Raw genomic sequence first — 13970 nt, forward strand, 5'->3', positions numbered from 1 at the left:
GGTGGAGCCCGTCCTTCTCAGCCCAGGGCCCAGGGGACACACGGCTCCCCTGGGGAGCCTTCCCGGGAACCCCACCTGGCCTGTGTGCGCCCGGCATGCATCTCCCCGCAGCACCTGTCGCAGCTTGCCGCGGCCTGCGTGTCCCTTGAGTGTCCCCAGCTCCCAGCACAGGGCCTGGCACAGAGCAGAGGCAGGGTCCACAGTCAGTGAACCACAACCAAGCTGACAATGCCTCTGGAACAAGAATTTAGAGGAGCCTTTTTGTCTCTGATAAGTGAGCTAAATTCGTAAACAGGTGCTCCACCTGCACTGAGTCTTCTGAGGTGGGACCCCCTATCAACCCCTTGAACAGATGAGAAAACTGAGGCACCGAGGGGTTAATTAACCTGCCAGACAGCCCAGGATTCCAGCTCAGCTCTGTGAGACTCACAGCCCAGAAGGCCTTCTGCTGAGCTCTGGGCGCTGCTGCGCTTGCAGTCTGCATGAACTGGGGGAGGGGGTCTCACGGGCTGCAGGAGGAGGTGTCCGGTTACTGCAGGACACCCGGGTGAGGGGGACCAGGGAACCCCACATGGAGCTGATCCTGCCTGTAAGGCAGTGAGCCAGGCACCTGCATGCGAAGCAGCAGCTGGAGGAGAGGCCGGCAGCTCCCACTTGCGGGGCTCACGGGGAAACACAAGGGCCCCGGGTACGGTGGGGGACAGGACTGGCAGGATGAGTCACCGCCCAGCTCCAGCTGCAGCAGACGGCTGTGCCCGGCCCCCCAGGCAGGGCCCTGCACCCTCCCTGGCTGCAGGCACTGGGGCTCCAGCCGCCTGTGTCTGCTCTGTGCTTTGCTTCCCGCCCCCACTCCGCTCCTCCAGCCGCGCCTGTCATAATGAGTTGGCCAAGGTGGGCCGCAGGGCGAGCCGGGGAATGACGTCCCCTCCCCACCTCCACCCTTCCTCCAGGCCTCTCCGACTCCCCCAGCTCTCGGTTTCCATGACAGCGTCTGGCAATGAGGCATCTCCTTCAACCTGCTGGCAGGGCGGCCACACAGGAGCCAGACGGGGCCTGGGGACAAGGGAAGGGAGCTCTCCCCAGCCAGAGCCCACTGCCTAGGACCCCACGCCATCACACCCTCTCCACCCCACTCGGCTAGTAACCCATTATTACCCTACTCCCCAGGTAAGGAGACTGAGGCAGCACGGCCCTCTGTGTCCAGCTCGGTGACCCCCTGACCTCACCCCTGCACACCACTGAGCTTGGCTCGCCTTCTCCCGTCCTGCTTTCTCTGCCCAGAACGTGCTCCCACAGACATGAGCGTTCTTCAAGCCGGCACCGATGGACCCAGCCTGGACAGCCCCTCCCACTTGCTCACCACTGACCCTCCGGGCTGCACTGTGCGCTCCATGCCTGCTCCGCGTCTTGCTGTCCCTGGTATGCAGCAGGTGCTCAGTACATGCTAGCTGAATGAATGGAGTCAGGTGTCGGCATGAAGAGCAAAAAGCCCGGGACTGGGCCTCCCTCACCTGGCTGTCCAGCGTGGGAGTGAGAGGCAGAGGCCTGGTGCTGAGAGCAGGTGGGAGAACAGGGCCCCAGGGCCCACTGGGATCCAAACACACTGGCAGGTCCCCACGGGGTCTGGCAGTGCAGCGCCAATGCTGCATCCCACCACAGTCAGTCAACAACCTGTAGCAGCCAAGCCTAACCCAGACGCGTCTCCACTCCCTGCAGCCCAGCATCCCGCTGAGAGGAGGCCTTGGTGGAGGCGCCATGGTGGGGGTGGGGGGCGTGGAAGAGACATTTCTCCTCCTCCTTCCTTTCTTTTTAAAGGACACTTCACTGAGACATAATTCACATACCAGAGCGTTCCCTCACTGTATGTATATTTTTTCACACTAAGCCACCCCAAATGTCCACGCTGTAAGTGTACAGTCCAGTGGGGACGTGGAGTCCACATGGGTGGAAAAGGGAGAGGTGAGGTGGGCAGCAAAGACAGAGCCAGCACAGGGCCAAGGGGTGGGGTTGGTGAGGGACACCCAGGCCCACCCACCCAGAGCCTGGGGGTCTGCCAAGAGTCCACACCTGAGGTTAAAGGTCTCAGAAAGAAGCTGGCTGGCGGCCCCCAACAGGCCAGGGGCTCTGGGTTCGAGTGAACCCACTAACAGGAGGTGTGGCCGCGGGCATGTGGCCCTCCCTCCCTGGCCTCAGCCCCTCCTCTGTGCTGAAGGGCAGGCCATCAGCTCTTCAGGCAGTCAGCTCATGAGCTCACAGCTGGGAGAAGACCTGGCTTCAAATCCCAGTTCCTCCACTCCTAAGCTGTGTGACCACTGCCACGAAAATGCAACCTCCTCAGCTTCCAGCTGCTGATCTCAAAGACGCAGGTAGCACAGCCCTGGGCTGTTTAGATGACCCACTGAGGCTGCAAACAGCAAGTGCTCAGCACATGCCCGCTACCCAGTACCCACTACCTAAGCCGTATTAGGTGGTGCCAATTGGATTTGTGGGGGAACATTTTAAACGAATAAGCACAGGTGTTGAGATCTGCACTGTTTTCAAATTCACACTCGGTGCACGGACACACACACAGAAAGTCAAGTGCATCTGTCAGAACAGTTGATTCTGCAGAGGGGCCCGGTGACTGAGAGCACACAGACACCCTTAGCACTCAGAAGTGGAACAGGCGCATTGGGTCCTGCGTCAGCCCCAACCCTTGGATGTCTAAATGCCTGTGACTGCCAGAGCTAAGTCATTGGATTTTTTCCCCTACTTGCCTGTAGGATTTTCCTAACAGAAAGAGGACAAATCTCTGTGTGTCATGAGCCCTCGCCATCGGAAACCCAGGGTCACCTTGGAGACTTCCCTGTTACCTACCCAGGCATGCAGGGGAAAGGGCACACGCCCAGCACCCAGGGGCAGCTGCTCATCCGCGGAGGCAGAGAGATCAGGAGGGCAGAGGCAACCTGACTCCCAGCCAAGAACCACAAGGATGAGCTTTGAGCACCTGGGACAGAGGTCTCAGGCTCCTGGCACTGACCTCAGCGGGAAGGGGCCAGGGGTCTCAGTTCAAACCTCAGCTAGGCTGCTTCCTGGCCGTGTGACCCTGGGCGAGACTCATCCTCTCAGCCACGTGCATCCCCACCTGAGGACGTCATACCCCACTTCCTGGTCGTGATTCGGCTAGCACCGGTCTCCTCCGTGGCATCACCAGCACATAGTCGGCCCACCAGCAGTCTCCGGCTCTTATTGTCGCTTTGTCCTTTGCTATTGGCTTGGCAAACGGGACCCAGTTCAGCCCCAAGAACCCAAGTGGGAACTTGGTCTCCTGCAAGCTGACCTCGGAATGAACTTGTGGGCGGCTCTGATGTAGGCCCAGTTCAAGGACTCCCTGAGGCAGGCGGGGTGCAGGGAGCAGGTGCTACTGCCTGCAGAAGCTGTGGGTTTACCCCTCCCACAAGAACTGGAGTGACAGTGCCACGGTGCCAGCATCAGCACACACGGCATGGACCGCAGCACCATGCGGCAGAGGGAAAGCAGGCGCTGGAGAGAAAATGGCTTTATTTTTGTGTACAAGATTTTTAGGAAAAAAAAAAAAACATGAATTTCTGTCTGTCGAGGAGTCTGGTGGGGTGAGGGTGGGGGGGTTGTACCAGGCATTGCTCTTACAGTTAGACAAATTCTCAGAGCCACAGCACCACCAAGCCAGTCCCACCGCTCAGGCTGGACAAGAAGGGGCTCCCGTTCCTTCTTCAGGCCTGCCAGTTACTAACCCACCTGCCCCCCGGCCCTCCCCACCTTGCCACCTGTTTACTGCCCATCAGGCCTTAGTGGAGGCCAGCCCAGGCCTTGCCTCTTCCTGGCTGGGAGCCCCCCTGCTCCTTGTCTTTGCTCAGGACCTTCCCTCTGCCAGGGACGCCCTTGCTCCACATCTGCACCCACTGACTCCTTTTATTCCCAAGCCCTGGTCACTCACTCATTCATAAATTTGTTCATTCACTCACGGCATTTCCCGAGATGCACTAGGTTCCCAGCACTGCGGTAGGAGCCAGGGACCTAACGGGGAACCAGGCCCCAGAGCCTCTGCTTCCGGTCCGGCACTCTGCGTCCTGGGTGTTCCATCCACGTTAGTCCACCATGTGCTCTGGTCACGGACGCCTCCCCCAGGGCCACAGCCTGGGCTTCCCTGGGGGTAATGGCTACAGAGGGTGGCACTGCATTTTGCCTTGGGAAGTGAGAGGGCCATCAAGTGGGTCTCTGTGAGGACCAAGGGGGCAGCTGGGGACAGGAAGGCCAGTGCTGGGGTCCTGGGGAGGGAGGACAAGGGCTAAGCTCTGCAGCACACTCTGCAAATGGCCTAGGAGGGCCACAGCAACTTCACCCAAAGTGTTTCAAAAAACAAGGCAAAACAAACAAACCGAAATGGAAATTACTAACGTGAGTTACTCAACGGCACTGCACTGACAGTGCCTTCTGGTCTCGTAAGTATAAGGGCTCAAGCACTTGGGCCATCTTCTGCAGATTTCCCAGGCTACTAGCAGGGAGCTGGGTCAAAAGAGCAGCCTGGACATGAACTGGCACCCCTATGGGATGCCAGCATCGCAGGTGGTGGCTTTATCTGCTAGGCCACAATGCCAGCCCCTCTGGCTCTCATTTAAAAAAAAAAAATTGGAGTTGGTGTTGGGCCATAGGTTAAAGCCATCACATGTGACACATGCACCCCAGATGATTGCAAGTTCAAGTCCTAGCTGCTCCACTTCCTAGCCAGCTCCCTGCTAATGCACCCGGGCAGGCAGCAGAAGATGGCCCAAGTGCTTGGGCCACTGCCACCCACGCGGGAGAACTAGGTGGAGTCCCTGGCTCCTAGCTCTGGTCTGGCCCAGCCTCGGCCATTGAGGCGGTTTGGGGAGTGAACTAGTGGACGGCAGATTCTCCTCCTGCCCCCCTCCCCTAATTGCAGGCTACTGTTCTACCCGCCGAGGGCAACTGTATCACAAGGAGAAGTACAATGTGAACATATCCAGGCACAGAAAGCTATGGCGAAGATACAGCTTCAAAGACAGAAAAGGATCCACCTGTCAGGGCACTACAGGGCTGGACCTCGCACTGGGTGTGGGAGGACACGGCCCAGCATGATCCACACTGGACAGCGAGGCTGTGCCATGTTTACAAACAAACATTGCCCTTCCTTCAGGGGCAAATTAACTGGACTTGATTTTCTGTCCCCAACTGATGCAGGGGCCCACGCACTTGAGCCGTCTTCTGCTGCCTTCCCACATGCACTATCAGGGAGCGTGGCTGGAGGTGGAGCAGCTAGGACTGGAACCGCGCTCAAGAGGGACGCTGGCCCTGGAGGTGGAGGCGTAACCTGCTGCACCACGTCACCAGCCCCAGAGATTAACCCTAGCTTACTCTAAGCTTTACTTCATAGACTCTTTTGACCCTTATCGTAAAAACACCTAGCTTATAGCATACACATGCACTCTGTACAATGGCACAAAAATATTTTCTTTCTTTCTGCCCTTATTCTACTAGCTTTTCCCCCATTTAAGACGTTATTTATGGGATGGCTATCTGGCCTCCCGGGCAAGACAACGGCTGGGACATCCACATCCCACGTGGGGGTCCCTGCATAGAGTCCTGGCTCTGGCTGCTTCCTGCTAAAGCCCACCCTGGGAGACAGCACTGATGGCTCAAGGAACTGGGTCTCTGCCATCCAGAGGGGTCTTACCCCTGCACGCTGCGTCCCTGAAGGACCTCCAGGGCAGCTGCACATGTGGAGCCGTCAGTCACCTCCTGTGACAACAGTGCCTGCTCAGCTCCATCGTCACCTGCAGGGCCACCGACGGACACGCAGCTGGCCTTGTCCAAAGCGTCTTTCCGTGGCCTGTGATGGTGCTGTCACCACCCCAGAGACGTGGCTGAGGTGACCAGAATCCAAAGCAACACACTGGGGCCTCTCAGCCACTTCACTGCATCTGCAAGTGAATGTGTCTATGTCTCGTCTCCTCTCTGCCTCTTCTTAATGCAGACTTTGCAGGCAGAAGGTCCCATTTCTCCCAGACCTGCTGGGTAGCCCGTCAAGCACTGGGAGGAGCTAGAACCTGTGTACTATTCAGGGCAGCTGAAACCAAGCTGTACCCAGAAGCCCTGGTGAGGCCCATGGCGGGGTGGTACAGGCCTTGGATTGAGGACCCTGGGGCCCAGGATCAACATCGATAGTCACAGACTGTCAGGCCCCAGGCGGGCAAAGGAGCAGCATCCCCGGCTCAGGCCAAGGGCAGCGGCGTGGTGACCAGGGATCCCCAGGAGGAACAGAGAAAGACCAGAAAGGAAACAGAACCAGCTCTCCTGAAAGGCCAGACTGAGTGACGACCGTTGGGAAAAGTTTGAAAGGAGAGAGGCCGGCGCTGCTGCTCACTAGGCTAATCCTCCGCCTTGCAGTGCCAGCACACCGGGTTCTAGTCCTGGTCGGGGCTCTGGATTCTGTCCCGGTTGCCCCTCTTCCAGGCCAGCTCTCTGCTATGGCCCAGGAGTGCAGTGGAGGATGGCCCAAGTGCTTGGGCCCTGCACCCGCATGGGAGACCAGGAGAAGCACCTGGCTCCTGCCTTCAGATCAGCACAGTGCGCTAGCCGCAGAGCGCCAGCTGTGGCGGCCATTGGAGGGTGAACCAACGGCAAAAGGAAGACCTTTCTCTCCATCTCTCTCTCTCACTATCCACTCTGCCTGTCAAAAAAAAAAAAAAAAAAAAAAAGAAAGAAAGAAAGAAAGAAAAGAGAGACAAGAAGAGGCTGGCACTGTGGTGCAGCAGGTTAGGCGGCCGCCTGGGATGCCAGCATCCCATTGAATGCTGGTTCATCCAGCTCCCTGCTCACATGCCTGGCAAAGCAGCCAAGGTGGCCTAAGTGCTTGGGCCCCTGCCACCCACATGGGAGACCAGGGTGAAGTCCCAGGCTCCTGGCTTCATCCTGGCCCAACCCTGACTGTTGCGGCCCTTTGGAGAGTGAGGCAGCCAAAGGAAGATTTCTCTTTGTCTCTCCATCTCTCTGTAACTCTGCCTTTCAAGTAAATACATAAAACTGAGAAAGAGAGAGAGAGAAAAGAAGGGGAGGCAGGTGCCTTTGCCAGCTACGCACACACACACTGCACAACCATCAGAAGAGCCTGCTCCTCTTCACCGGCTGGGTGACCATGCGGGTCATGGTCTGCCCACTTTTGGCTGAGTTTTGGCCGGGCAGAGGGCAGGGGAGGGGGAGGCTGGACGTTTCTCGCCGCAGCTGCTGCAGCTGCTGTGTGCTCTGCCCACATCCTCTCTCTATCCAGGCTCTGGGCACGGCGCCTTCCTCGTGTCCCTGCAAACATACAGGCAGTGACAACTGTCCTCTCGCCACTGATACGCAGTGCGCAGAGCAGAGGGCCCAGCACCGCTATGGTTCAAATTCACATGCAGGAAATGTGATCCCAAGTCACACGCTGGCGGCCTCCTTGGGGAGGGCAGCGGGTCATGAGGGCTCTGGCCCTTGCGAAGGGCCTTCGCCAGTTACCGATGAGTGGGGCTGCTGAGGGGCCAGCGCTCTCTCGGGCTTGCTCTGGGAAGCCCTATGCCAGGTGATCGTGCAGGAAGAAGGCCCTTGCCAGAGGCTGAGCGGACGCTGCAGTCACGCCCTCGCCCCCCAGGCCTCCAGGACCGGGACCCAAGCAAAGCCCCATCTTAGCCAGTCGTCCAGTCTGCAGTGTTCAGCGACAGCAACAGAAAATGTACCCTGACACACACAATCCCTCACTGGTTCCTCAAAGCAAAGCTTCTACATGCTAATAGACCCTTTCCCAAAAGCTTCTCCATCACCCAGCCCGCGTGGGCCCTATTCCCTGCCACGCTGCCACCTGAGAGTTGGCTTCTGGAATCAGCAGCCAGCCCAACAGACACCGGCTGCGGATGGCAGGGTTTCCCAGATACGTGCCAGGGGCCCAGGATACAGGATCATGCTGGTGCTGTCTCCTGGAGTGGCACATGTTGCTCAGACTCCAGAGACAGATGGCCGGCACAGGAAGGCAATGTGGTGAGGAGAGAAGACCTGCTAAACAGGAAGGGGCGCAGGAGGGCGAGGGCTGGGTGAATCCGCCAACTCTGTATCTTAAATGAGAAAATAAAGGATAATCTGTGGCAAAATGCAAAACCACCAGGACAGTAACAGCTAGAAACCTCGTCTCCCTCATCTGAAGAATGGACCTAAATAGGAATCGGCTCATAACGCTGTTATGGGGACACAAGGCGATGTTACAACTTAGGGCGGCTCCTGGAACTTTAATAACAGGAAATTAACAGGAGATTCCATCTGAGAAACTTGCTCCAGTCCAGCTACCCTGGGAGGAGGGTGATGGGGTGAACTGGCAGAGTGTGGGAATGAGGACAGGCACAGCACGGGGAGGGCCAGTGTGTCTTGCCCCTGGGACAGGAAGGGTCAGTGGAGTCAGGCTCCTCCATCTGCCATCACGAGAGAATACAGACAGCTCTTGACTCAGAATGTCTGACTGACAATTTTCCTACTTTACGCCGGCAAGAAGCCCAGATTCTGGGAATAAGATCATTTTATGAAATCCAAGCATGTTTCTCCATCAAGTAGCCAACAGAGCATTAATTAAATAAATATGAAACAGGTACAAGAGCATACAGAATATCAAATAACGAGGAACACACTCACATATATGGAAAACTAAGAAACCATGCCACGAGATGGTTAAAAATGTCAAACACAGCCTAGTGAAGAGATACCATGTTCATGGAAGAGTAACTACCACACCTCCCATCTGCAGAGGGCAGCAGAGAGTTCAGCAGTGACAGCCGGCAATCAGGGCAACCTGGGTTTATAGTCCAGCTCCTGCTGCTTCTAGGGATTCAACCAACTCCTCTGAACCTTGGTCCCAGTGACTCCTGCCTACTGGTTAGGGACCAGTGGCTATGAAAGCACCAGAGGGCACTGTTACAACCAGTAGTATTGTCCCTCGTTGGTCTGCAGGTTTGAAAAAAAGTCCTAGGGGCCAGCGCTGTGGTGCAGCTGGTTAACGCCCTGGCCTGAAGCGCTGGCATCCATATGCACGCTGGTTCAAGACCCGGCTGCTCCACTTCCGATCCAGCTCTCTGCTATGGCTTGGAAAAACAGTAGAAGGTGGCCCAAGTCCTTGGGTCCCTGCACCTGTGTGGGAGACCCAGAAGAAGCTCCTGGCTCCTAGCTTCGGACTGGCACAGCTCTGGCAGCTGTGGCCAACTGGGGAGTGAACCATCAGATGGAAGACCTCTCTCTCTCTCTCTTTCTCTCTCTCTCTCTCTCTCTCTCTCTGTGTGTAACTCTGACTTTCAAATAAAAATAAATAAACATTAAAAAAATAAAAAAAGTTCTATCTCACAGTTTGGGCCATCCATGTCCCTACTTCTGCCCACCTTGCTGTCACCAAAGGCACTGCTGAGAGTTTACTCCATCTGTAACACTTCCTCACTCACACGGCAACACGGGAGGCATGTGCTATATTAGCCCCAATTCACAAAGACGGGCATTCAAATAACCAACTCATCATCCATTCTTCAGACTTCCATGACGAGCACCTTCGGTGTGCTGGGAGCTCTGCGTGCCCTGGGGGCTGGGGCAGACGTGGCCCCTGCTCTGTAGCGGCTGATGTACCAGTTGGAAAGGTACATCAAAATCATATGTCAGCTAACAAACCAGCAGAACCGAGGCTCAAACTCGGCCCTGTGGGACACCCGCGTCCACGCTGCTAACCGCTCTGTGGAGGCGCCTTCTGCAGCCTCCGGGGCTCCCTCCCCTCTGGCTCTGCGAACGGCTTCTCACTGGCTCTCTGCAGCCTGTGCCGGAAGCCCACAGGCGTCCATGGGCCTCACCATCCAAGCTGCTGTGCAGACTGAGAGCTGTCAGCTTGGATCCTGGCCCGTGCGACCCCCTGCATTACCACTGGAGAATTACAGCAGGGAGGAGGAATGCACCAGGGAAGCCAGCCCCTCCCCCCGCGCCCAGCATCAATCGCATTGTTCCAGAAGAGTGTGCGTCTGAGTCCTCTGCCACCATTAATGGCAGAAGTGAGTCACTTATAAATAAGAAACGGGAGCTTTATTACAATTACGTTCCCAGATTCCTGCGTCACGGGGGAAAGGGAGGGCGGCAGGTGACTGGGGCTCGGATGATCTGCTGCCAGGTATGGCTTTCAGAAAAAACGTCTTGGATCGGGAGCAATTACAGGGAACGCCTGGCCTGAATGCTAATGAGAAGCACTTACAATCGCATGTAATTCTTTGCCATTTACACTGTTGGGTTTTTTTTTAACCACACCCCCCTTTCTCTGCTTTTCCTCCCTGGCATTGATCCTGAGAAACAGACACTGGCACGTGATCACCAGCCACGGTGTACATGAGGAGACCGAAGCCCAACTTCACTCGGCTCCGAGGGCCGGGGCTGGGGTCTCAACCCCCAGCCTGTATGGCTCCGTCATACAGGAGAACAAAAAGGACTCTCAACTCTGGATGTGGCGCCCCTTGCTTGGGCCACCTCCCAGGCCAGGGCAGGACAGCCTGAGCAGACCACGTGCAAGCGGTTTCAAACCTGCCCTCCTCCACCCCATGACCACCAGGTCGCCCACACTCGTCCCTGGGGCGTCCCAGAGATGATGACCGCACAGGGCTGAAAGCCCCGACGACCCAGAGATTGCTAGAAGGACACACCAGGTCCCTGGCACTTGGTCCCAGCCCCTCCTTCCCCTTCCTGACCCCTGAGAGTCGAAAAGCATTAGCTTGGAAACTCCCAAATCTGCAGCCCCCAGCCGAGGTTCCAGCTGCAGCCTGAAGCAGCAAGGTTCTGCCGACGGTGATAACCATGGAGACGCCCAGTGCTTGCTGAGGACCTAGCGGAGCACCAGCTGTCTACACCTGCCCGGGTCTGTGCCAAGACGTCTGGCTACAGGCTTCATAAAGCTTGACCCTGCTGGAAGTCTTCTGCAATGCACGTGGCACCCTCCACTTACTCCCATCTCGCCACAAGAAAGTGCCAGAGGCAGGGTGGTTCGCAGGTGGCACAGTCAGGCCTCCAGGCTGGGCTTCTTGGCCCCTGTGGTAACCGTGAGGACGACGGGCACCTCGGTAGCGCTTCTGTGCATTCTACGGCACCGGCACAGACGGGAAAGCTGAGTTCCACAGGGGTGCAGCAAGTCCCCTAAAGCCCCAGAGCTCGTAAGGCGCCACCTGGGATATGAACCCAGGCAGGCCAGCTCCACGGTCCAGTTCCCTCCGCTCTGCTGCCCCTTTGCTACAGGAAAGCCACACAGTTTCTACTGGGCACATTTTGACCGTGAAGAGAAAAGTGCGGGTGCAGAATCCAGAGAGAGGCTACGGGGAAGAAGTACTCATACCAGTTCATCCTCCTGAGCCATTCAGCTGAGGCCAGAAGGGGCTGTTCCCAGCTCAGGACTGGCCAAACTCCTCCAGGGTGCAGGGCCCAGGACAGGCAGCCCCCGCCCCACTCCCAGCTCTGCCACTGCAGACAGGCAGTGCCCACGGGTGGCACCAGGCAGCCCACCAGGGGAGATCCCACTTGAGACAGCTGGGCAGGCCCCTGCCCCGTGGAAAAACCCACCATAGCCCAGCAGATTTCAGATGCGCCCCCAGAGGGCATTCCCATGGGGTTGTCCAGCAGGCCACGGCCCATCTGGCACTAAGCCTCCTTCCCAGGGAGAGGGACAGCGGCGCTGGGGGGCCCCGGGGCCTAGCGTCCCCTCCTCTTCAGCATTGCTGCTGCCGGCGCCAAGCACAGAAGGCCCTGGAGTCCCGTCTGCTGCCCGAGTTCTAGTGATAATCCGGGAGGACTCAGACCAGACCCGTCTTCAAATACCAACTCTGCCCGCCCGGCTGGCCGGGCGACCTCACACAAACTGCTTCACCGGTCCTGCGAGGCTAATAATAGCGGCACTTACCCAGCACGGCGATGCTCTGACGGGTCCGGCGCCCTCTCTCCCCGGCTTCCCTGGTTCCCGGTTGCCTCCGGGATTCCAGCCAAGCCGGGGCGCTCCAGCTGCTCTCTGCCCACGGCGCCCGCGCCTCTCCCTAGCCCTGCCGGGACCCCCTGCCCCTGCGTTCCTCGGACGCACCTGCCCCAGCACACAGGGGATGCCCCAAGCGGGTCCTGCCCCAGACCCGGCTTTCCCCGTGTTCCCAGCCCGCCCCCTCCTGGCGGCCGGACTCGGAGGTGGGAGCCGCCTACTGGAGGACAGCGACCCTGCCTGGAGCGTCTCCGCACTGGCTGCTGCCCCAGAGAGGGGCTTCGGCGAGGAACCGCTGCGCTCCAGCTGCCGCGGCCGACTCCCCGGGGCTTTTTCCAGAAAAACTGAGCAACTTACAGTATTCGGTGCCCTGGAAGCGCAGCCCGGATGCGCTTCTGCCACCGCGAGCGACTCCCTGGCCGTGGGTGATACACACACACACCGCACACCCCTTCCCTCCCTTGGGGTCCTGAAGAGCGGCTGCTCCCGGCTGTGGCAGGAGAGCGCGTGCCGGCCGGGACTCTGCCCGTGCCCGGTGCCCGGGGCCCGCACCCGCCCGGGGCCGCCGAGCCTGCGCGCGCCGCCTGCGCGAAGTGGGGTCTGGGCACCAAGGCTCGCCCGAGCTCCTGGGCTAGACGCTTCCTCCCCGAGCCTGTTTCTTCTCCTGTAATTAAAACCGGCTCAAAGACTTACAGGGACAATCCAGGGGGACCAACGGGCCCCAGCACCTGGCGCGCAGAACCCACTGGAGACCGCGGATGGCGTCCAGCACCGACCCCGAGAGCCTCAGGGAGCCGGGGGGCTAGCCCTCGGCGTCGGAGCCCCGAGGCGGGTGCTCGGGCGCGCACGGAGCCCGGGCAGCCACAGGTGTCTGTGCGTCTGGGCGCTGGGGCCACGAGTGCGGAGCCGGGAGCCCGCGCTCTGCCGGTCGCCTGCGCAGGGTCCCTGTCGCCCGCGGGGATGCGCGGACCCAGGCCCGCCAGCGTGCAGCCTCGCCCCGCCGCCACCCCCGCTCTGCCCGACTCACCCGTACCGGCTCCGGGGAAAGTTTGGCGGCCGCTGCGGCGGCCAAGCTGCTCGGGGCGCGGCGGGGGCGGTCCGGCGCGGCGCGCGCGGGAGGAGCAGCGCGAGGGCGGGGACCCGGGCCCACCGCACCCGCCTTGGGCTCCACGCTCCTGGGGCCGCCCTCGCATCGGGAGGGGGCGTGGCGGGCGCGCCTCCCTCTTGGCTCCCCTCTTCCACCTCCCACCCAGGCCCAGGATTGCCTGGCTTGGCGTGGGACGGTGGCCTGCAGGCGCACACGTGGACCCCAAGAGGAATCTACTTAGAAACCAGAGTTTGCCGGAATGACAAAGGTATCTGGCGCGCCTCATCCCTGCAGGGAAGCCCCAAAAAATGAAGACACAGAATAAGACTGACAGGCTGGGACAGCCCTGGAGGGGTCACAGGGAGCTGGAGACGTCCCCAAATTCTTGAGCTGTGACAGCTCAAGACTCTGGGCTCCCGCTACCCACGTGGGTCTCCACGTGGGAGACCCAGACTGAGCTCCTGGCTCTATCTCCCCACGCCACTGTGGGCATCTGAGGAGTGAGCCAGTGGATGCACCCCATGAAATAAATTTAAATAATTTCAATTACTGTGCGCAGCAGTGAGCAGACAGGTGGGGGGTGGCTCTTCCGTGGGTCCCCAAGACCCCCCCGGCTCTGGGCGCTCTAGTGGCTTCAGTGTGGCCTCAGCACCGCTGAACAGACACAGAGGGCAATCACAGGTCATTCAGCCTCTGCCCAGCAGGGGGCGATCCCACCCGCTGTGTGCTCAGAGTGCGCTTCAGGAACTGGTCCCCTTCCCCGGCCCCAGCGCCGGTCCATGTGTGTTAAGTCAGGTTTCATCAGAATGGGTGAGGAGAACTCAGGGCTTCTGGGAGCACCACAGGTGCTTCCCCATTCAGTCC

The 13970-nt window shown here is 59.1% G+C and overlaps 1 protein-coding gene across 2 annotated transcripts in view; it reads right to left on the bottom strand.

Annotated features, from left to right (window-relative positions):
• The window catches only part of HRH1 (histamine receptor H1), a 76657-nt gene extending 63516 nt beyond the window's left edge, over positions 1-13141 (bottom strand). Inside the window, exon 1 of one of the 2 annotated variants that reach the window (XM_051851710.2) lies at positions 13047-13141. The gene's annotated coding sequence lies outside the window, so the exon portion shown is untranslated. Of the gene's footprint in view, positions 1-11953; positions 12992-13046 lie in introns of those variants that run through there. The other variant, XM_051851711.2, reaches the window with a different exon arrangement.
• Between the last annotated feature and the right edge of the window lie 829 nt (positions 13142-13970).

This window comes from Oryctolagus cuniculus, chromosome 10 (assembly GCF_964237555.1).
Source record: "Oryctolagus cuniculus chromosome 10, mOryCun1.1, whole genome shotgun sequence".
Classification (NCBI taxonomy): domain Eukaryota; kingdom Metazoa; phylum Chordata; class Mammalia; order Lagomorpha; family Leporidae; genus Oryctolagus; species Oryctolagus cuniculus.